Genomic DNA, 23,301 nt, shown 5'->3' on the forward strand with positions numbered 1-23,301 from the left:
GTCAAATGTATGCTGGAAATGTAAGGGAGTAAAACAGTGGTGTCCAAACTTTTTTCAAAGAGGTCCATATTTGATGAAATGAAGGGCTGTGAGGGCCAACCAAAGTTGTTTTTTAGGATTGAAGTTGTTGAGCTTTCTTTATATTTTAGGATTTTACCCCAGGAAATAAACTGCCACAGGGACCTGATTAAAATGACCGGTGAGCCAGATTAGGCCCCCGAAATGGACTTTGGACATGCCTGGAGTAAAAAAATTATGGGAAATGATATATAATGGGTTGGGAAAAAAATGTTTAAAATACTCTTTTCTAAAAAACCAAAATCCGTCTTTTTAGGAATTCTAGGTGCCGAAATCCCAAGGGACCAGAAAAGAGTATGTATGCAACCACGGCTGTGCGAATGTTATTGGCCCAGAGATGGAAAGAATATAAAGTCCCTACCAGAAAAGAATGGCAGATCAAGTTGATGGATTATGCTAAAATGGCTAAAATGACCGGAAGACCAGAAGAGTCAGAAATCAGGAAGATCAAGTTTTTAATAAGGAATGGAGGAAATTTATAACCTATCTTAAAAACCATTGTAAACGGTTAAAATTGTTAGCAGGATTGGAATATCACTTGTAATTTAATGGTGAATTTTGGATACAATGGAGATGTAAAAAAATTTGGATTATCATAAAAGATGCAGGAGGAAATGATTAACAATAGGAGGGGAGGAGGGAAGTCTAGGAGATGCCTTGGAATCTTGTTTTTATATTGTATGTTCAATATGTGGCTGTAAAATTTTAATCTGAAAAACCAAATAAATAAATTAATTATGGAGTAAAGAAAACCTAAACCCAAGTTGGTGGCCATCACTTCCTCCTATGGCAGTGAGTTCCATTATTCAATTGTGTGCTGTGTGCATCTCTTATCATTGGCTGTGGCTGATAAGAACTGTAGCCAGTAGCATTTGGGAGGCATTAGAAAGGCTACCCCTCTTTCCTCAACCTGGTGCCTTCCAGACTACAACTTCCATCAGCCCCACCTGGCACTGCTATGATCAGGGATGATAGGAATTGTAGTCCAGAACATCTGAAGGGCCCTAGGCTGATGAAGGCTGCACCAAGCATAGCCATCTTACAGACACACCTAAAATCAGATTAGTCTCCTTGGCTCTTTCAATAAACAGACTGAATTCTGAAACACGGCTATTTTAAATGAACATTTCGTGGTAATTTAGAGTCCTGCTGGCCCTATTATTTTAAACTATTATTTTTTTCTGACGACAAGATGTATTAGCGCCGAATGAGAGCCAGGGCTTATTGTACCAGGCTCCATAGAAAACAGAGTGCTGATGCCCTCAGAACAAAAAACTACACAGCAAACAGCTGTCACAGCTGGCAGATTCCAGAGACCTATATATGGGTTAGCCCATGCAAGCACTCCAGCAGCCGGCTCACTGACATCAGCCTTCTCTGGTTGGGTCACAGGGAGAATTTCCGGAGGATTTGAGCCACAGGCATGGTGAAATGTGTAATTCCCTGCCATCAGCCATTCCTGTTCTGACACTGTCATGGAATGGCTGGTAAGGGGTGAGCTCCCATGACCATCGGCCCAGGATGACCTCAAAATGCAGAGAGGAAAAAAGGATGATAGCAGCACTGAAACTGTCTTTTGAGCTTTTCTACTTCCATAGTGTCAGAAAGGACTTCTGCTTTCAATCAGAGGGCTTCAGAGTTCCAGCCAGCCAGCCAGCCAGCCATGCCCCTTTCCAAGATATGCCATTCCATACCCACTTCTCTCCCTGAGTTTTTGTCCCCCACCCTACAAACCCTTGATGTTTTGCCCACTGAGTATACTCAGCCCTTATGAGGCACCTTTGGGTTCCTTCCCTAAGTTCTTCAAGGTTCTTTTTTGCACATCTTTAAATTTGGGATTCTGCCCTGGAAATGCTGAAACTTCCCTCTTGTGCGTAGGCATTTGGAACATAAAATCTCTATTAGTACAGGCAACCTCCAATTTGTATGGGAGTTGCGTTCCAGGTCATCGTACACTATGGCAGGCTACACATAGGTCCACCCCTCCCTGTTCCATCCCTACCCTGACCGAGCCCCATTCTGCCCCCCATATTCTGCCCTCTTTTCCAGCCACTTCTGGGTCACTGTGATTCATGTGTCAACTGGATGCTCATAAATCAGTTATTGCCTGTACACATATAATACTGTGTGCGAAAGCTCTTAAAGGCCCCAGATAATTGTGTAGTCCCTGAGGTAGACAGGGTACCTATTTTATGTTCTCTGCAAGCCTTCCTCCTAGCTTTGCCTCCACCTTTCCTCCAATTACATGTGGTGAATACATGGCAGCCTGGGACAGCTGGAGACAAATGGCAACTGGTCCCAGCTGACCAATGAAGTTGGCCATGCTGACACAATGCTCTGTCTGCTACAACCCAGTGCAATGGCTGCATAGATAACCAATCTGGGAGAGGAGAAGCTAAATGGCAGCCAAGACGATGGAGTGGGCTCAGATTATCTCAGAATATTTTTAAGCATTAGAGCTTTTTGAGTGATGTGGGCAGCAGAGAGCTGCCTGCTCCCCACCTCTGTAGGCCAGAGGCAAAGCATGGGACCAAGGCATGGGAGTTACAAAGAGAGCATCTTAAAGGCAGCTCTTAAATAGTTAAAACTAGAAGCCCTTCTGCCTATGAATCTCTACTGCCTGACTGGAAAAACCACAGAGACTTGAGGAAAGAAACATGATATCATTTGGCTGGCCTCTGAACTTTAGACAACCTACTAAAATTCTTCAAACGTACGAAGATTTGCCAAAAATATGGAAATTATTATGTCTAGAATGTTTTGTGCAAGCATTTCTAAGGATCAGCTTACAGAGCAAGCCCCTTGGGATGCGAAGACCAAAAAAAGCCCAGCTCTTGAAACATGGGGTGGTTTGACCAAGTGTGCAGCATCTTTTTAGCCAATGAGTTTATTTCTTGTTCGTTCTCCCCCATACACACACTGTGATCCTCTGAAACCCAAGACAGGTTGAGGTGACGGATCAGAACGTAACAAAAAGATAAAAGGTTGGGCCAGTCTAGCTATTCTGATATTAGCTGACTCACCTTCTTTGGCCAGAGGGTTGACCACGCCTCTGAGGGTGACATGACAGTGTGCAGGCATAATGTTATGTCAGAATGCAGTGCACAAACACACCCCACCCGGTAGCTCTCATATAGAAAAGTAGCTGTCATATAGAACCATAGAAATGGAAGGGACCACGCAGGTCACTGGGTCCAACCCCCTGCAATGCAGGAATTGTTTTGCCCAACATGATGCTCAAACCCATGACCCGGAGATTATGAGACTCATGCTCTATGGACTGAGCTATCTGCTTTGTTCTCAAGGCACAGTTACATACACACACTTAGCTGAGGGGGTGGAGATAGACAAGGAGCCTACAGGCAAGCGTGTTGCTCTCTGGAGGGAAAAACACCACCACAGGCCTGCTTGACTCAGATGGCTTCACTTAGAGAGCTCAGTGTTGCTCTGAGAGGCTGGCTCTACTCGTCTCTCATCTTCCAAAGAGAGAGATGATCGCTCACAATCCTTACGGAGAGCGGGCTCTTCAGCTGCTCTTGAGAAAGTATTGCGGCCGACACTCCTCCCTCTTCACAACACATCAGCAGGAAGTTCGCCTGAATGCGGAAGTTCCAAACAGCAGACATTTTGTTGCCTGAGGAGGAGATTAAACCTCTGCTCCACATAAGGAAGCCACATGAACTGACCTTTGACTCTTACTTAAGCTCCATTAGGGATGACGGAGGATTCTGATGGATTCAGAATTGGTACCAGAATTCATTTTAATTTGTATGTCCCACCTTCAATCTGGAACGGAAATCAGGCAAGCGAATGCAACCCACATTTGCTGTCATTTTTCAAGTCCACAAATGTAATGTAGGAAGCTGCCATATACTGAGGCATTGGTCTATCTAGCCTTGTATTATCTGCACTGACTGGCAGTTGCTCTCAGTGGTTTTCAGACATGGGCCTCTCCCAGTTCTACGTGGGACTCAGTTACATTACTGGGGGGAGGGGAGTGTTTTAAATGCATCATAACACTGTGACACCCAGTAGCACCATAGGCTTTGATCCTTCAGCAATGTGATTTCCCTTTATGAGCTTTAGAACATGTTTTCCTGAAACATTTTTTTTTTATATGTCTAGATTCAGCCCTGGAGATGCCAGGATTTGAACTGGGGACTTTCTACATGCAAAGCAGATGCTCTTCCACTAAGCTATGGCACTTCCCTTCTTCAAGGGGATGACAATGACAACAAAATTCACCACAATCCCAAATGAGCCCAAGAATGAAAGGGGAGATATCTGGCAAAACTCTTGAATGTGTTCATACTGGCAGTAGCAATTAGGAACAACATACATAGACCACGTCTGTGGTCTCCCAAATCCCTGTTGTTTGTGTGGTGACCTTGGAGTGTGAATCAGCTCTGCACACAATCTATGTACATGCCAAAGTATGTGTATGCTACTAGGAGCACCTTGAACCTACCCCAGTATCTAACTGGCCCCCAGTGTAATTCTATTCACAGTGGTGTAATATCATGGTAATATTTCGCTCCCAATGAGATGTCAAGCTTTTTGCATGAGCTGCTGTTTCTGGGTCAGCCTCAAGGGCAGCCCCACATGGTGTGCATTGCAGCAATCCAGTCTGGAAGTTACCAGCTCATGGATGACAGTGGTCAGACTATCCTGATCCAGAAATGGCGGTAGTTGTCTTACCAACCAAAGCCGGTAAAAGGTATTTTTTCGGAACCTTAGGCGGTTGATTGAGTCATCTGCTTTTCCCCTTGATTATTTTTTTAGGATCCGAGTCTAATATTGCAAAACTGGATTTCTTAAAAGTGGGTGAGAGATGTACATTCACATTCTCAGCCTGATTTATTCTCCTTAACTAATGCCAAGATTGCTTGTCAGTATGTCATGTTTAAATACCCACACGGACTGGAGAATTATTTCACTGGAATTAATAATCTCACACTGAAAAATGTGCTGACCCTTTTCAGCATTTAACTAAATGCCCCCTCCTGTGCTTGAAGGGATATATCTTTATAATTTATCTGTTTTTGTCTGTCGTAACGGAGAGACTGAGGACATAACTTTCCTAGATATTCCATTACTTAATGTGTAACTGTTTCTCCCCCATTTGTTGGGAGACGGTGATAATTGACCAGATTTCTAAAAAAACAGAGGATTGTATCAAACCTTAGTCGTACTCAGAGCAGACCAACAGACATGACTAACTTAGGTCCAGTAATTTCAATGGGTCTACTCTGACTATAACTTGGCTGGATGCCATCCAGAGCTTCTGCTAGCCAATGAAGTGGAAGTTGTAGCCTAAAACATGGGGAGCACACCAGGTTGGTAAAGACTGTTCTAAGCTCCTTTTAAAAGTTATGAAGTGTACATCCTTGCTGGTATTATTAAAAATTGATTTTGTTACATTTATTGTTACACTTACAGGTGGTGACCATTTTGCATGAGGGTTCTGTTCCTGGCCCCCACATGCGTCAGCGGAGTGCCTTTAAGTGTCCCTGCTCCATTGTGCCCTGTCCCCATTCTATGCCCTCCTGCCTTCTTCCAGGTCTACTGATTGATGGTGGTTTCTGCTCAAAGATGGCAAGGCAGAGGATAAGAGCCAAGAGAAGAAGTCCTATCACCACATCAGAGTGGGGTCCTGGACTTCTGCCCTAAAGGCCTACTGATCCTTGTACTCTCCATAAGAAATTAAGGTAAAGGTAAAAGGTGGTAAAAGGTAAAAGGCCGCGGGTGGCACTGTGGTCTAAACCACGAGCCTCTTGGGCTTGCTGATTGGAAGGTTGGCGGTTCAAATCCCCACGATGGGATGAGCTCCCGTTGCTCTGTCCCAGCTCCTGTCAACCTAGCAGTTCGAAAGCATGCCAGTGCAAGTAGATAAATAGGTACCACTGTGGCAGGAAGGTAAACAGCGTTTCCATGCAGTCTGGTTTCCATCATGGTGTCCCATTGTGCCAGAAGCAGTTTAGTCATGCTGGCCACATGACCCGGAAAGCTGTCTGTGGACAAATGCTGGTTCCCTCGGCCTGAAAGCGAGATGAGCGCCACAACTCCATAGTCACCTTTGACTGGACTTAACCACCCAGGGGTCCTTTACCATAAGAAATTGTTGTGGGATTGCGGATTTCATTCCTCCCTATCTCTGTCCTGTTGCACCTAGCCCTTAGGCAGCCTTCATCAGCTCCACACCTGGGACACCTGCTCCATTTGGCAGAGCCAGATCTGTGATAGGTTCCCAGGGTTTTTCAACAGTGCTAGGAGACTGGAAAGCAAGCTAAGCGTGTTCTTCCAGGTTGTTACATCAGAAAGATTCCATTGCCACACATTCACACTTGAAAGAGCTATTGACATTCAGAAAGAAAAGATTAATCAATCCTTTCAAGGTTGACACTTTGCTGTCAAGAGCTTAACCATATCCAAGTCACTCACAGATGCAGGTAGCTGCAATTACAGCTTTTAGCTCTTTGGGCAGAGCCCCTTTGATGTGCAATCCAAGCACCTGAGTTTTAAGAACATCACATTAAGAACAAGCCTGTAAGGAGGTAAAATCCCTGAAGGTCTTTGGGTCATAATTTCTTTCTTTGCCTAAGTGAACTCTGCATTTATCAGCTGTGACTTTCAGCTCGCCTGTGTCCTGGATTGCACAGTGCTAAGGGGATGTTTCTGCATGAATTGCATGAGATGAATAAACGAGTGATGACAGCGATGAAAAATGCAGACTTTTACATCAAAAGTGCATTATCTAGCTCTTATCCTCAAACAAGCCTTTGCACCTAATTGTTCCAAATGCATTTGTCACATGCACGCAGTCTGACAGCAATGTTTGTTTCTCGGGGAATTTAGCTGACGTTAAATCTATGCAAGTATGCCCAAAGTATGCCTGCTGGAAATAATTTTTAATGCAATATTTACATTCCTATTGCATATCACGACCATCTTTTCGTTTTCTTCTTTTGCATTTTTTTTAGTGAATGGCCAAGAGCTTTTCTTCATCCAGGGCCAATGTTGGATTGTGTTGGTATAAATAAATTGTGTTGTTTCAATGCTCAAGGAAATTTGGGGGAAATTTGGATTTGATGGCAGTTCCACCACATTGGCAAGAGGAACCTACTTCTGTGTAGCCCTTCAAGTCATTTTGTAAGTCATGGTTACACATATGTATCATTACAGTGATACACCACCTATACAAATTACAAATAGTTTCCCTTGAAATTTAACATCTATCCAAAACCACCGGGAACGGTCGTCAGGAGATTTGGAATGAGGTGTCACCAATTTGCTGATGATACCCAGTATTATCCCTCTGTTCCATCTGAATCAAGAGAGGCAGATGAGGTCTTAGACCGGTGCTTGGAGGCACTGATGGGCCGGATGTGGGTCAACTAATGGAAGCTGAAGCCTGAAAAGACAAAGCTGTTAATCATTTTGAGTTCCTGGTCCCAGGAGGTAAGGAAACAGCCTGTTCTGGAGGGAGCCGATTTGTAGCTTGGGGTTATTCTTGCATCCAGCATCTTCACTGGATACTCAGGTGGCCTTGGAGGCTAGGGAATTTCAGATGCCGCAAGTGGCTTTTGCTTCCTGCTTGGAAGCTTCTCAAGGTATGTGGTTGACCACTGTTGGGGATGGGGGAAAATGCTGGACTGGCTGCACCATTGATCTGATCCAGAAGGAATCTTCTTTATGTATTTATACGATGATGCTTCTCACCACTCTGATATCACTGGAATTTATTACTTCCTCTTCTCTCAGCACTATGATTTTATCTGAAGATACATGCATTGACAATGGGTTCCATAAATTTAGTCACCTCAGACTTTTCCCATTGCACAAAACGGCCTACAGCAAAATATGGGCAGCACATGAACTTTTATGTGGGCAATATATCTCAGGAGCTAGTCATTTGAGGACATCCAGCAAACTGAGGCTTTGCATTCCCTTCAGAATGCTGTACTTTCCCTCTGTTTGCAAGATCGCTCATGAATTCTTCTCTTTTTCTCTTCCTTTTACTTTCTCCCACCATACTTGTCACTTTTGTTATGTAGTAGAAAACATTATCTCTGGTGTTGTCATTCCTCTCTCTCTCTCTCTCTCTCTCTCTCTCTCTCTCTCTCTCACACACACACACACACACACACACACAGAGAGAGAGAGAGAGAGAGAGAGTAAAGGGTGGGTGTGTATTTGTAAGGTTTGGCCCCACCCACTTGGCTTTTGCCCCTCCCCACCACTGGTACGTAGTCCCTGGTGACTTTCCCCAGTGTGAATGCATCCCTTGTGGGGGAAGCAGTGGTGGTTCCCCATCCCCTGCCTTAGCATTCATTCATTTCTTCATTTGCAAAAAAATATTTACTACCAACATTAAGAAAAAAAACGTTATGGAAGTCAAGAGCATAAAATCAACAATCAAATTGCATTCCTGAAACAAAATACATTGAAAACCAGCAGATCAGCCTAATACAGTGGTACCTCGGGTTACATACGCTTCAGGTTACATACGCTTCAGGTTACAGATTCCGTTAACCCAGAAATATTGCTTCAGGTTAAGAACTTTGCTTCAGGATAAGAACAGAAATCGTGCTCCGGTGGCACGGCGGCAGCAGGAGGCCCCATTAGCTAAAGTGGTTTTCAGGTTAAGAATAGTTTCAGGTTAAGTACGGACCTCCGGCATGAATTAAGTACTTAACCCGAGGTACCACTGTACATCAACATGGCTGGATCACCTGAGATTTTTTCCAGTCCTGTTACCAGAGGTCTTTTAGCTAGAAATGGGTTGCATGCCCATTTCCTTCTGCATGCCAAGCAGATGTTGTACCACTGGGATGTGGCCCAAGCTAGAGATTTTCTTTTTTTGATTGCTAACTGAAATGCAAACAAACCTAATTCACACTTCTTGAATCAGTGCACAGAAACACAGCTGTCCTTTGAAATTCACAGTATTCTGAATTTTGCAATGCAGTTCACCAACCAAAACATTTGTACAAAATGTATGTATTGGAGGAAAGTGCAAACACAAATAGGTATATTAGTGAAAATAATGCAGAAAATGCATTATATTAGGAGAAACAGCTTAGTAAAATGTATACATGTGGCAAAATATTTTTATGAATTTTATGACATATAAAATATTTTTATAAATAAATAAAAATTTCTACAAAACTGCACATATTAGGGGGAAAAGTGCACATGAATGAATATAAATATTTGAGCTGAGTTTTTTTAATTATTGCAAACTAATGTGGGAGCAGGGCAAATTTAATTTAATACTGGGAAAATAAGGAACTAAAATCCCTCCTTCCCAGCCTACACCATTATAATTCCCATTTATTATAATATACTCACAATGCAGGACTCCCAATGACCACCTTTGCTTTTATTATTAATTACTACATTTATATCCCACTTGTTCTCCAAAGAGCTTCAGGTGATGCACAGACTTCTCCTCCTCTCCACAACAACCCTATGAGGCAGGCTAGGCTAAGAGTGACTGGCCCAAGGTGAGCTCTATGGCTGACTGTGGATTTGAACCCTGATGTCCCATGTCCTAGTTTGGCACACTCTAACCACTGTGTCCCACTGGGTCTGTAACAGAACATCCTTGAAGGTGAGCAGGTTTAGGTCCTCCAGATTATCAAAAGGATGGCATCTCTATTGGGAGGTAGAAGTGATCTTAAACAACCAGGTGAATGTTCTACAAAAGGGATGCCTGCTGGAGAACGTCACCCATTTACCCTCTAGCATAATTGTGGCGACATTTCTTTTTCCTGCTGTTTTAATTTTCCTTGAAGCACATGTTGCAGACAGTATCATGTTGATTTTGCCTTGTTCTTCCTGCCACTGGTTCACAAAATGCCTTGAGTAAAATCTAATATCACAACAGATCAGGAAAGGTGTTTTCCTCCCCTTGGCACAACATCAGAAAATGGAAATCCTTTTTTTCCTTCCCCCCAGCAAAAGCAGGTGGATTTCAAGAGAAGATCAGTATCTTTCTTTTCCTCCTTTGGGTGTTTGGAGTCCTTCTAGCCTTTAATTAAGGAGACTTAGGCGGTGAGACTAACCATATCTGCTCAGAAGGAAGCCTTTTAAAATTCAGCAGGGTTTACTATCAGGCAAATGCAGTCTAAATAGGTAGCCATGGGGCTAGCTCTCTGACACAGTCCCCCACCCCCTTCTTGGAAATTAAGATTGACTTTTTCTCGTTAGACCCGTGGACCCAGTTCTTTGAAATCCTATCTCAAGCAGGTTAATGTAAACTCTGAATGGCTGTCGGATAGTTTCCTTCAATATTTAGATTATGGAATGGCTTTGAGATGACATCACACACACAGCCGCTTCCAAGACTTCTTGTTGCCTTTGTTTTTGGCACGCTAACAAGGTATGAAGACAAAGGGCAAAAATCTACCCTGCAAACCAGGAACAGTGATGTTGGTTTTGCTGTGAAAGTTGGGCATGGTTTTCACTTTACGAAGCAAAGCCACAGAGGATATTTTCAGTGTTACCAACAGATTATCTAACTCTACAAATAAACACAAATTATACTCCTTTTGCTGAACCAGCATTTGCTCCACTTGGGTGCCATTTTTACTTATTTATATATATATTTTTGTACTTGTATCGCACACTTTTTCTCCAAGGAGCTCAAGGTGACTTACATGGTACTTTCTCTCATCATTTAACCCTCACAACAACCTTGTGAGGTAGGTTAGGCTGAGAGGCAGTGGCTGGCCCAAGTCAGCTTTACCCAGTCAGCTTTACAGCATAGCTGTCAACTTTTCCCTTTTCTTGCAAGGAATCCTATTCGGAATAAGGGAATTTCCCTTTAAAAAAGGGAAACGTTGACAGCTATGCTTTACAGCTGAGTGGGGATTTGAACCCAGGTCTCCCAGGTCTGAACCTGACACTCTATCCCCTACACTGCACTGGTTTTAAGCCACACGTGGAATGGAGGAAGCAAACATAAAATATGACTGGTGTACAGTTTGTTGACCAGCATAGATCTCATATCAATGCAGCCTGTCAGCACCTGCTTCAGTTCATACAGTACTGATGCTACTGATTTTGATTTCTTCCCTGTTCTTCCCCATGACATCCCAGGATGGGTTACAACAATTCACAAATAATTTTCTATTTTTTATTTTGACATAGTAATAATAATAGATGATTTAGAATAAAAATATGCACCCCACCACTGAGACCATTCCATTGTAACTATCCAACGTCCTAAAAAATCAACACCTCTTGCGATGGTTTAACCCCTTTCTGTTTTAACAGTACAAATTCTACAAACACCCTCCATATCTCCTCAGAATCATTTCTTCTGCATATTCCCTGTCTTACCTTAATGGCGCATGTTAATTTATCATTAATAGCTATATCCCACACCTCTTTATACCATTCTTCCATTTTATATTCTGCTTGCCCCTTCTACTTCCTAGCTATAATAATTTGTGCAGCTGTCAATAAGTTTGTGAGCAATTATTTTTTTTGGCAAAGGGTGTTTAAGGAGATAACAGAAATCACTGGGTTAAAGCTGATTGGAAGTCCAGGGGTAGCATTATTATCAATTGACGATGGGGTGGAAGGTTCGCAGGCTATGAAAGGCTTGCTCACAAATAGTATTTCAGCCAAAGAAAAGTCAAAACAGATTGCAATTAAGATAATATGGGGCGCTCCAAAATATCAGAACATAAAACAAGCCTCATTTGGTGCAGCTTTTTATATCTGTTATAAATCCTTAAAAACATTCAGAAATGACACATGGGAAACTCAGAAGTATCCTATCCATAACTTTTACTTTAAGAATATAAAAACATAAGAAGGACCCTGCTGGACCATCAAGTTCAGGATCCGGTTCTCACAGAGTCCAACCAGATGCCTGTGGAAATCCTGCAAGAGCAGTTTCGCCTCCTTTTAGTTCCCAGCAACTTCTATTCAGAGGCCTACTGCCTCTGACAGAAGAGGCATAATATCTGCATTAAGGTAGTAGCCACCGATAGCCTTTTCCCCCAAATCTTCTTTTAAAGCCATCCAATAGATATCTGAGGCATCAAAGGCCAGGGCAGAGGTGCAGCTTCAACATATAAGGAAAGCTGCACAGTGAAGGAGCTAGACACATCTCTGTGAGGAGAATTAATGGGCCATGATGCTTCACATTACGATGTGCCAATGTGAAGGCCATAGAGCATTGCTGTACAAACAATTTTATTTATTATGTATTCCAAGTATTTATAATCTGCCCATCACCCCAAGGTCCTAGGGCATAAATATGTCATGTTAATTGCAAACCAGTTCGGAATATTGGATTAAGCAGATCAAATCACCACATAGATACAAAGCTCCTTTGTCAGCATAAACTACCACATAGGGTAACAGTTGTGAGATTGGCTTGGGAGGGGGAAGCACGTTTCTTGCCCTGAGTATCTTGGATAATATAATAATAATTAGCTGTGCAATCTTTCAGCTATTTGTTCAGAAATAACTGTCAGGTAAGTGTATAGGGAATTGTCGCCTTATACAATCACACTTCTGTTACGTAAGCACTTCTCTTTAGTGTTGCAACTGCTAATTAATTAATCTGTTATCTGGATTCGATTAATCAGTTAAAGACTTTTTAATGAGGACTAAAATGTGTATCTGAAAAAAAAAGTTAAGTATTTTTAATAGAAGTACTGTACTTACAAAAAAATGCAGATTCCGATGGTTGGTGTCATCTTAGAAGACGCATTCCATTTTCACTCTCACACAGAAGGGAATGTCTAGCCTAAAATAGTTCAAGCTGCAACATGTAGTTGCATCATGTTTATTCTTCAAAAAAAGTTGCTTTAATCATACACAAAGGCATGGAGATTTAATGTAATCAAAAATATTTGATTAATGAACTAAGATTCACTTGACAGGGTGACAGCACTGTTTCCGCCAAGTGTTTCATGGAGTTTACATATACTCTATACATGTTACAAGATCTGAGTAATCCCTGTGACCCATCTCAGTGCAAGCCAGACTCATCTGCCCAGGAAGCTCTATGGCCTCATCATCGGCCAACCCTAGAGTTTGAGGTGGGCCTCCTAGTAAACACTTCTCTGAGGAGGAGAGGTAATGTTACCAAACTTGGAAAGAGAAGCTCAAACTTCTAAGATGAGGAATCTGAACAGAGTCTTCTCCTCCTCCTCATTTGATTTGTATGCCACCTTTCCACAAAAAGAATCACGCTCAAAGCAGCTTCCAACAAAGGGGTGCATCTCAAAACCAACCAAGGTAAGAACAGTTTCATAGTAATGTAATAAAACAACATAATAACCAACATGCACAAAAATGAAACCATTTCAGTACTATAAATATAAGAAGATGGCATTAGCAACACTAAACCTCCAGGCAACAGCCAAATTAACAAAGGAGCTTGACTGTTTCACCTTGGGCCTGGAAACATCCTCCCATGATGTTGCCCAGTGTCCCTTTCCTGCCACAGCTTCTTATAGCTGGAAACACCCCTCCTGTGATGAACCTCCACCTCCCAAAGCTGTTTGCTCTCTTCTGGTCTCACTGGACAAGGCAGAGGACAGAAATTGAGGCCATCCAATGGTACCAAAGTGCAGAGTTATGAGCCATATGCCTTCACATTCTTTGATGGCTGAGATGCATAAGGGAATTAAAAGCCCCGGTTTTAAACTAGAAGTGGCCAGTGGAGAGGGATGCCACTGTGTCTATGACATCCCAGAAACAATGTCATTGCTGTGTAGCCGGATGGGGGAGAATGGGGCAGCACTACTCTGATGCTCAGTGCTGGATTTACATATAAACTAAACAAGCTATAGCTTAGGGCCCCACTCTCTTGGGGGCCCCCAAAAAATTAAAGGAAAAAAACCTGGATGTACATTTCCAAAATATAAGATAAAAACCAAACCAAACATACATACAGCAACAGTGTTTTGTGTGGTGTAGGCTCCTGTGATTTAAGTAATGGGCCCCACCTGCTAGCCTGCTCCCTAAAATATCACTGGTTTGCTCATTTCTGTATATAGGGTGCCTTCATTCTGCATGGACTAGTTGCATAGCGTATATTTCACTATTAATATCTTTTTTCTTAATTGTATTTCAGTTCAACAATTACTTTGATAAAATACATATTTTGTTATGAGCAAATGGCTTCAGATATCCATTAGGTCCATAAATTACTATATAGCATATATTCAACACAAAAAACAGTGACAATTTGTTGTTGTTGTTGTTGTTGTTGTTGTTTTTTAACTTTTATTTTGCATTAAACAGGTACATATAAATATAGACAACCAAACTTACAAAGAAAAATTCCTTAATAGTGATGAAAAAAAACACTACAAAAAAATATCGAAGTACATGACATAGAACATAAGCAACTATGGGAAAGATAAAAGAAAAGAAAAATAGAAAAATAGAAAAAAAAAGAAAAAGAAAAAGGAAGATGAGCCAAAGCAGGAAAGCTCATCTATGTACACTTCCATCAAACTCACAACAGATCATTATTCTTATCAATTATCTCTACCTGCATTCCAAAGGAATCCCTCATCTTGGTATCAGGGAACATTTCTCTATACGGTATCATTCTAAACATAGCCAGATCTTTCTTGTTGAGCCCTTGTCCCCTAAATAATGATTTAAACATTCCCATTCTTCTTTCACCAATTTTTTAGGTTTATCTCTTATTGCATCTGTCAGCTTTGCGAGCTCCAAGTACTCGCACAATTTGACTACCCATTTGACTACCCAATTTGTTGTTGACAAGACAGCTGGACATATAAAGGGCCCCATTACCTTCAGTAGCTTAGGGCTTCATCAAACCTAAATCCGGCCCTGGATGCCCCCATACTGCCCTGACTACATCATTGCTGTGTCCCACTCCTGGACCAGATCAATAGGCAGTAGCGATGCTCCTTCCAAGAGGCCAGGTGCATGGGGCTGCCCTTCCCCACCAGTTGCTCCTGCTTTGAGCCTTGTTGGATCAGCATCTGCAAAATCTCGGAGCCCTCCCAGATCTTGCACGACCTGTTTCTTGTTGTCTTGCTCAAGTTCAGTTCTCCCCAGGCCTTGCCTAGTACCTGATAAGCTCACAGCCTGCCTAGAAGAAGACAGTGATTCACTCCAGCACTGTCCCTGTGTGGATCTAACTTGGCTGTCAGCTTGATGGCAGCTCTGTCCACTGCTAAAGCAATCAAACAGAGGAGTAAACCCGGGCGTGGACCAGGCTTAAACTTAAGAGCTGAAATTGTGGTGTTTTACAGAGTGTTAATTTTTTTACTCCAACTTGTGCCTGAATGCAGTCTTGTATTGTGGCCATCATCCTAAGCTGTTTGGCAACAACTCCTGTTTTTGCTGCCCTAAGTAAGTGACGAAAAACAGGAGGTGGTTTATCAAACTGCAATAAATGATTTGGTGAACCATATTTTGCCGAATGTAGACTGGCCTTTCTCCACCTGGTGCCCCCCCCATATATTGCAGGATTCCAGTTCCCATCAGCCTTAGCTAGTATTGCCAAGGTCCGAGATTACAGGAGCTTGGAGTCCAGCAACATATAAAGGCTACCAGATGCAGCAAGACCAGTGTTGACCATATTCGATTATTCATACTTCCACCTGCAGGGTTACAATGACAACCATTGACTTGGTTTGTATACAGTTCACATTAACTCCTGACTATTAATTGAGTCAGTGACTATGAGATGACGTTCACACTTCTCTGATGTTATACAGTCATACCTCTAGTTACGTACCACTCTGGTTACGTAACTTTCAGGTTATGAACGTGGCAAACCCAGAAGTGTTTACTTCCGGGTTTGCCCCGCGTGCATGCACAGAAGCAACATGCGCGCTTTGCACACGTGCAGTAGCAGCACTCTACTTACAGACTTTTCGGGGTGCAAACAGCACCCCGGAACGGATCGCGTTCGTAAGTAGAGGTACCACTGTAATTAGTATTTAAGGCAGGACAAAAATCCAACCGTCAGAGCAACTCAGTGGCTCATTTTTGCATCTTTAAAGACATCCTATTAAGACATGACTCAGCCAAAGCCCATTTGTGGGTGGGTGGGGGCCTTGGGCAAGGTGCAGTCAGTGAGTCCCCTTCATGACTGGGCTCACCAGCTGTCCCTGCAACCCATTCACTTGCAAAGTCCGTATAACTTCCCAGAGCAGAAGACATTAAATGGAAGATGTTGCTCTGTCTCCTCATTTTATCACTGAGAGGACAGGTGAGCAGGAAATGACAGGAAGGAAGAGGAACAGGAGGAGGAGAAAGAGGGCAGGGCCAAGGGACAATAATAGATCACCTGCTTGTTTGGGGTGGGAGCACAGCTGTCCAATGATGTCTGCTCCTCTTGGCTCAGCATTCACAGCTATCAGAATCAAGACATATGACAAATAATTGAACAAATTCGCAAAAGACATGAATTCCTAATAGCCATGATGGTTTTGCTTTGCCTCAATAGTCGGAGGCGGTAATGCCTCTGAATATCAGTTTCTGGAAATCACAGGAAGATGCGAGGGCTCTTGTGGTTTGGTCCTGCTTGGAGGTTTGACTCAGGCACCTGGTTGGCCTCTGTGAGAGCAGGATGCTGGCCTGGCCTAGTCCAGCACGCTCTTCTTACGTTCTTATGATGGTACTGCAGAGAGAAGGTACACTTAACTGTTCAACGATGTTCACAGCTGCCACGAAATGTTGAAGAAGGGGTTTTGAGATGCTAATTCTCAGCGAGGGCAGAGGGTTTTTGTGTGATTGCAATCAGCACCCATTACATAATCCCCATTGAAGTGTTTTCTTTGGAGGGAAGGAGGGCAATTCAGACTGGGGGGAGGAATACATTGCTGTGGGAACATCAGAAATAAACAAACCATTTGAAAGGTTTGGAGTGCCACAATATTTATAAAATTAGAACGTCCCACTCCTTGGACGCAGCTTAGCTTATGTGGGCAGACATGGTGAATGATGTCAACTGGTATTTATAGCTCCTGCGGCATCTCTGGAGTCCTTGGTGTCATAACATTGGCTTATTAGCCACAAGGTCCTTTATGCAAATCCCACAAGCCGCTTGTCTTACACCCAAAAGATCAACACAACTTTTAAAAGAAAAGAAGAACGTTTCTATGTTTATTTCACAAGTCCTCCAAAAGCATTTGTGAAGCACGAATGCTTATACCTTTCTCCAGCTGGAACATAACAGTGAATCATGACTCATATAGCAGAGAATTTGCTATACCACCGGCTAGAAACATAGGCTTGGTTAGTACATTAACTTAGAGCAGTCACTTTGCAGCTCTGGTGGGGAAGCATCAATACAGATGGACTCCAACCATTACCACAATGTAATGAGTGAAGATGATATGATATTCTGTATCCCCAGCCTTGTTAAATAAATGTTAAGGCTATTCAGGCATTCAAGTGAAGTCATGTGATCTCGGCATGATTAGTAGGGCAGGGTCATTCCTGACTGGAGAGTCTAACCATATTCAGTTGAATGTAGCTAGAAGCTTCCCAGAGACAGTGATACTACAGGGAGCATGACCATGTTGATCCTCCTGGATCTCTTGGTAGTGCCTGATAATATCAAGCACTGACATTCTTCTGGGGCAACTGAAAAGGATGGGACCAGGAAGTACCTTTTTGGGGGGCTCATATCCCTTCTGAAGGGACGTGGGTGGCGCTGTGGGTTAAACCACAGAGCCTAGGACTTGCCGATCAGAAGATTGGTGGTTCGAATCCCCGCAACGAGGTGAGCTCTCATTGCTTGGTCCCTGCTCCTGCCAACCTAGCAGTTCGAAAGCACGTCAAAGTGCAAGTAGATAAATAGGTACCGCTCCAGCAGGAAGGTAAACGGTGTTTCCGTGTGCTGCTCTGGTTTGCCAGAAGCGGCTTAGTCATGCTGGCCACATGACCCAGAAGCTGTACGCCGGCTCCCTCGGTCAGTAAAGCGAGATGAGCGCCGCAACCCCAGAGTTGGTCATGACTGGATCTAATGGTCAGGGGTCCCTTTACCTTTTTACCTTAATCCCTTCTGAAAAGCAATCTCAGAAGGTTGTGGTAGGCTGCTGTCGGTTATAGCTGCCTGGTTCATTTATTTCATAAAATTTATAGATTGCTTGATTGTAAAAACAAACAAACCTTAAAAGCAGTTTACAAAAGATGAAATAAGAAAAAAAAATCACAATCCCACTTTATAATATGCAAAATTTAAAATACTAAAACAGATTAAAATTACCTCAACTTTCTAATCATCTGGGTAGGTCTGTCTGAACAGGAATGTTTTTAGCAGGGACCAAAAGGCACCTGCTTGAGCTCAAAAGGCAGGGAGTTCCAAAGTGTAGATGCAGCCGTACTAAATGATCTTTTTTTTTTTTTTACAAATGTGGAACAGGTATTCTGTTGCATCTGTAGTGGTGTCAATTCCACCGATCAAGGGATTCAGTGGGAGCCGGGAAGGGTTGCCGCCATGACCTCCGCTTTGGAGAACTACATTAACCGTACTGTTGCTGTAATTACTTCAGACGGCCGAATGATCGTGGGAACTCTCAAGGGTTTTGATCAGACCATCAACTTGATTTTGGATGAAAGCCATGAAAGAGTGTTCAGTTCTTCGCAAGGAGTGGAACAAGTAGTATTGGGATTGTACATTGTAAGAGGTGATAACGTGGCTGTAATTGGAGAAATTGATGGAGAGACGGATTCAGCCCTTGACTTGGGGAATATCTGAGCAGAACCTCTGAACTCAGTTGTACACTGAAGAAAGAAGTGTGTATAAAAGGACTTCAGAAATATCTGGCTGTACAAAACTATTTATAGGACGGCACGGCTACTTTTCTTACAAGTTGAGAGTAATTTTGTGTGTTATGGTTTGATATGTATAATAAAGTCTACATTTTATTGGAAAAAAAAATTCCACCGGTCAAAGCACTCGAGTGGGCACAATCTCGCAGATAAACTGGTCCCAAGTTTTAAAAGGCATTATATCTAGAAAGAGGTGCCAGAACTCACCACGAACACCTCCCTTGTTCTCCTGTAATGGCAATGGTGCCCACCTGAGAGGTTCCAGAACTGAGTTCCTGTGAGTTCCGGCTGGAAAATAGCCTTGCTAATAGTAACACCTTGAACCTGACTCGATAGCAAATTGGCAACCCATGTGCATCTCCAAGAACAGAAATTGGCAACCCATGTGCATCTCCCATACCATTTGCCTCGTTGGCTGCCATTATGTCAGGAATTCCTCTACCTGGGCTATAATGTGCATTTGACATTGCCCGAAAGCCCCAGTCTCAGGACAGTTGAAGATATTCCACCCTCCACAACCTTTTAATGGATTTGGCCTTAATTATAGAGAAAATATCTAGTCGCCTCCCCCACATCACGTCAGCGCCAACGAAATCTGATGGCTGACACAGGGGGAGGCTGACGAGACCTGACAGGCCTGTTAGTGTTATAATGATAGGATCTCATTAGGGTCCAGATGATCGTAAAAACAGCCATGTTTTCTGATGGGGGCGCCATGTCAAATTTAGCAGCCACAGCAGCAAGGTTCGTACAGAGAGTACTTTTCAGGCCCAGTATTCTTCGTGCCATATAGTGGCTGACAGGCTGTCAGGATTGTCAGTCACATCATGTTATTGATTCCAAAAAGCCTGTTGTCGCTACAGCCACACTGACACGATGTGTGATATTGAAGCACAGCCTAGCCCACTCGGGTTGGCAGCTTGTACTGCTGTGCTAGTTTTGGGTAGGAGAAGAGAGAGAGAGAGAGAGAGAGAGAGAGAGAGAGAGAGAGAGTTGAAGGACATGAGATGGAAACATGATCCATAAAGATGGACTTGTGTCGCCCTGCTTTCCTGTTGTAATCATGCTTGCTACATAAGATCTTGTTAACAAAGTTTTAGCTATGCTCTGGTGCAACTTCACATCAAAAGCTGAAAAGCTGCCCTCTAATACATGTTGCTACCTCGTCAGTTTCGGCACAATCAATACAAATAAAGTTCAACAGCAGACAGAGCCAAAGGTAGGATCTGCAAGCATAAATCAATAAGATGTTTAGGAGATAAATGGCATGTGTTATAACTCTCTGAAATCCTTTATTTCTGCTTCCCAGAGACCACATCATGACGCCAAAAAATCAATTCAGAAATCTCCTTACTTCACCCCAACTTGGTTCAATGTTCTCTAGAGAGAAACTTTGTGCAAGCTTTAAAAAAAACAACCACAAGGACGATCGCCCCAATCCAGCGAAAGTCCATGAGCATCATTGAAGCTTTCTTCTGGCATGAGTTATCTGAAATTGGATGGGGAATTGTATGTGAAAATTGCCACTTCACACCCATTTCTTTAGCCTCACCCATCAGAGCTGGTGTGGTGTTGTGGCTAGAATGTCAGCCTAGGACCTTGGAGATGGAAAAACAAAACAAAACACGTTTTTAAAACATTTATTTATTTAAATATTTGCGGCACACAACATACAAAGCTACAGTAAGATCAAGAAAAACATCAGTAAATACTGGTTGGGAAAAAGAAATTCACATTTCAATGGCATGTCTGAATTAACACAGTTTCCCCATGGCATCTAAAAGAAGACAGGAATGATTCCTGCCAAGCCTCTACTGCCAGGGAGTTCCACAGAGCAGGGCCTACCACACTAAAGGGTTGGTCCTTAGTAAATGATGACCATACCTCAGGGACATGGGGAACATGAAGTGTCCCATCAGAGGATCTCAGTGCCTGTGCACACTTCATAAATTTAAAGCACATGACTTCCCCCAAGGAATGCTGGGAGCTGCAGTTCCTAGCACCCTTAACAAACTAGATTCCTCAGGATTCTTTGGGGAAAGTCAGGTGTGTTAAATGGATTGTGTGTACAGAACCAGTGATGGAGGTGGAGCATAAGGAATCATAAAGTACTCCAAGCTCAAGTTGTTTAGGGCTTTGTGAATGAACACAAAAAAACCCATGTGAACCTGGCCCAGTAGCAAACTGGCAACCAGTGCAGCTCCGCCAGCAGGCGGTAAGGTGTTGCCAGTAACTTATGAACAGTTAGGCCGCTGCCTTCTGTACCAGTTGCAGCTTCTGGACCAGATATAAGGGCAGCCCCACATATATAAAATGTGTTGCAGACAATCAAATTTATCATAACAAAATTCCTTCCAGTAGAACCTTAGAGACCAACTAAGTTTGTTATTGGTAGGAGCTTTCGTGAGCATGCACACAAAAGCTCATACCAATAACAAACTTAGTTGGTCTCTAGGGTGCTACTGAAAGGAATTTTTTTATTTTGTTTCGACTACAGCAGACCAACATGGCTACCTATCTGTAACTAAATTTATCATAAATAGAGTCTGAGCATAAATAGAGTCTGTTGCCCACTGACAATCCCCCTGGCAAGGGGGTTCCTCACTCAGTGCAACAACACAATTCACGGGCAACAACTTATTCTGCAGCTTCACCTACAAACAAAACAAAACACGGTCAGTTGGCTGATCTCACTCACATAGGGCATTGGCTGGCCACAATTAAATGACTCTAAATCCCATTGCTTTTCATGGGGAACTTAAGCATGTGCTCAGGTTCCTCCCATTGAAATCTGGGAGACTGAAAGTGCTTCGTTTTGGCTGGATTCTGCCCATGCACCATTTGCTGTTTGCTATGAGTTCAGCTGCTCACAAGTCACTCTTCCCTATTCTCTAAAGGTTACAGCACAAACCATTAAGCATGTTTCCAGGATGTGTTGCAAAACTATATACATTTTGTTCTGCTCCCTGAAGATAGACTTCAGGGGACAAACTGCTGCACTGATGATATGTTTGGGAAGTCATTTCAATGCCGGGCTCTTAGAAACCAGCTATTTTCTCTGGATAGAAGTGAATAGCTTAGAAGCTGGACTGAGCAACTGCTAAAGTAATTCCCATCCAGTTCTTTTGTTTCCCGTGCTGCTGCTCTCTCTGTAACAGTGATCTGTAATCTCCGATCCCACTGGGATGCACCAGACTACGGCTTCCTTGGCACTTTTCTCAAATGGCTCTTGCACATTTTGGGGGGAGGAATTAGCGCTGTCCACGGTCAATGGCAAAAGTCAGCAGGGTTGGCCACTTCCTGAGGTTGACACCCTGGTAGGAATTCCCACTGCTGAAAACCGTCACCCCATCTGCCTTCTCCTCTTCCCTGTTGTGGGGCAGTGATGGCAGCAAGAATGGGGACAGTGATGGACCTCAGTGTCTGGGCTCAACGATGGGGGTGGAGTTGCTCCTTCAGGTACACTGGGCTGAGGCCATTTAGGGCTTTAAAGGTCAGCACCAACACTTTGAATTGTGCTCAGAAACGTACTGGGAGCCAATGTAGGTCTTTCAGGACTGGTGTTATATGGTCTTGGCGGCCGCTTCCAGTCTAGCTGTTGCTGGACACCATCATATTTAAGTTATGGAATCTCTCCCATAGGAGGCAGTGATGGCCACCAACTTGGGTGGCTTCAAAAGAGGATTGGACAAATTCATGGAGGAAAGGGCTATTGATGGCTACTAACCATGATGGCTGAGCTCTCCCTCCACAGCTGGAGGCAGCAAGGCTTCTGAATACCAGTTTCTGGAGGCTACAGGATAGGAGAGTGCCCTTGTGCCTGGCTCCTGCTTGCGGTCCTAAGATGGGCCATTGGCCTGATCCAGCAAGCTCTTCTTATGCCCTTATGTTCTCCGATCAGCCCCAGCCAGCATGGAGGGGCACCACTGCCCCATCCTTTTATTAGAAATAATGGTAAAAGATCTTAAAAGCATATTCTCCCAATTAATCTGGGGTGTCAGTGAAAATGGTTTTTTATTTCACCAGTTTAACTGATGAATTAATTAAATACCCTGCCCCAGGGAAAAGTGAATCTCTGTGTGATGTAGTTCACATGGGGAAGTGAAAGAAAATGAGCACACAAACGAGACATAGATTTAAAAGTTCCTTGCCTGCTAGAATCAGGGCTATGGCACCTAAGCAATGAGATCTGAGCTTGGTGCGAATATGATGGTCACCTGTAACTGCACCAGGGCACAATGTGTAATTCCAAGGGTAATCACAGCAAAATGATAGTAATGCAAGTGTCTTCACGATAGAAAGCAGGTGGTTGACAAGGTGAAAGAACCCTCCATTTCTTAGCACTAAATATTAGCTTTCAGGCAACGTTTCTGGCGCACCATTGAAGCATGACCGACATAGGGAAGTGCTGAACAGCTTTCTAGC

General features: G+C 43.2%; 1 pseudogene across 1 annotated transcript; it reads left to right on the plus strand.

Moving 5' to 3' along the window:
- The first annotated feature begins 18,515 nt into the window (after positions 1–18,515).
- On the plus strand, positions 18,516–18,985 carry LOC308582955 (U6 snRNA-associated Sm-like protein LSm8 pseudogene; annotated as a pseudogene). Its single transcript has one exon. The product of its transcript is annotated as a U6 snRNA-associated Sm-like protein LSm8 pseudogene (transcript).
- Positions 18,986–23,301: the final 4,316 nt, after the last annotated feature.

This window comes from Podarcis bocagei, assembly GCF_964188305.1.
Source record: "Podarcis bocagei genome assembly, chromosome: 3".
Taxonomy (NCBI): Eukaryota; Metazoa; Chordata; class Lepidosauria; order Squamata; family Lacertidae; genus Podarcis; species Podarcis bocagei.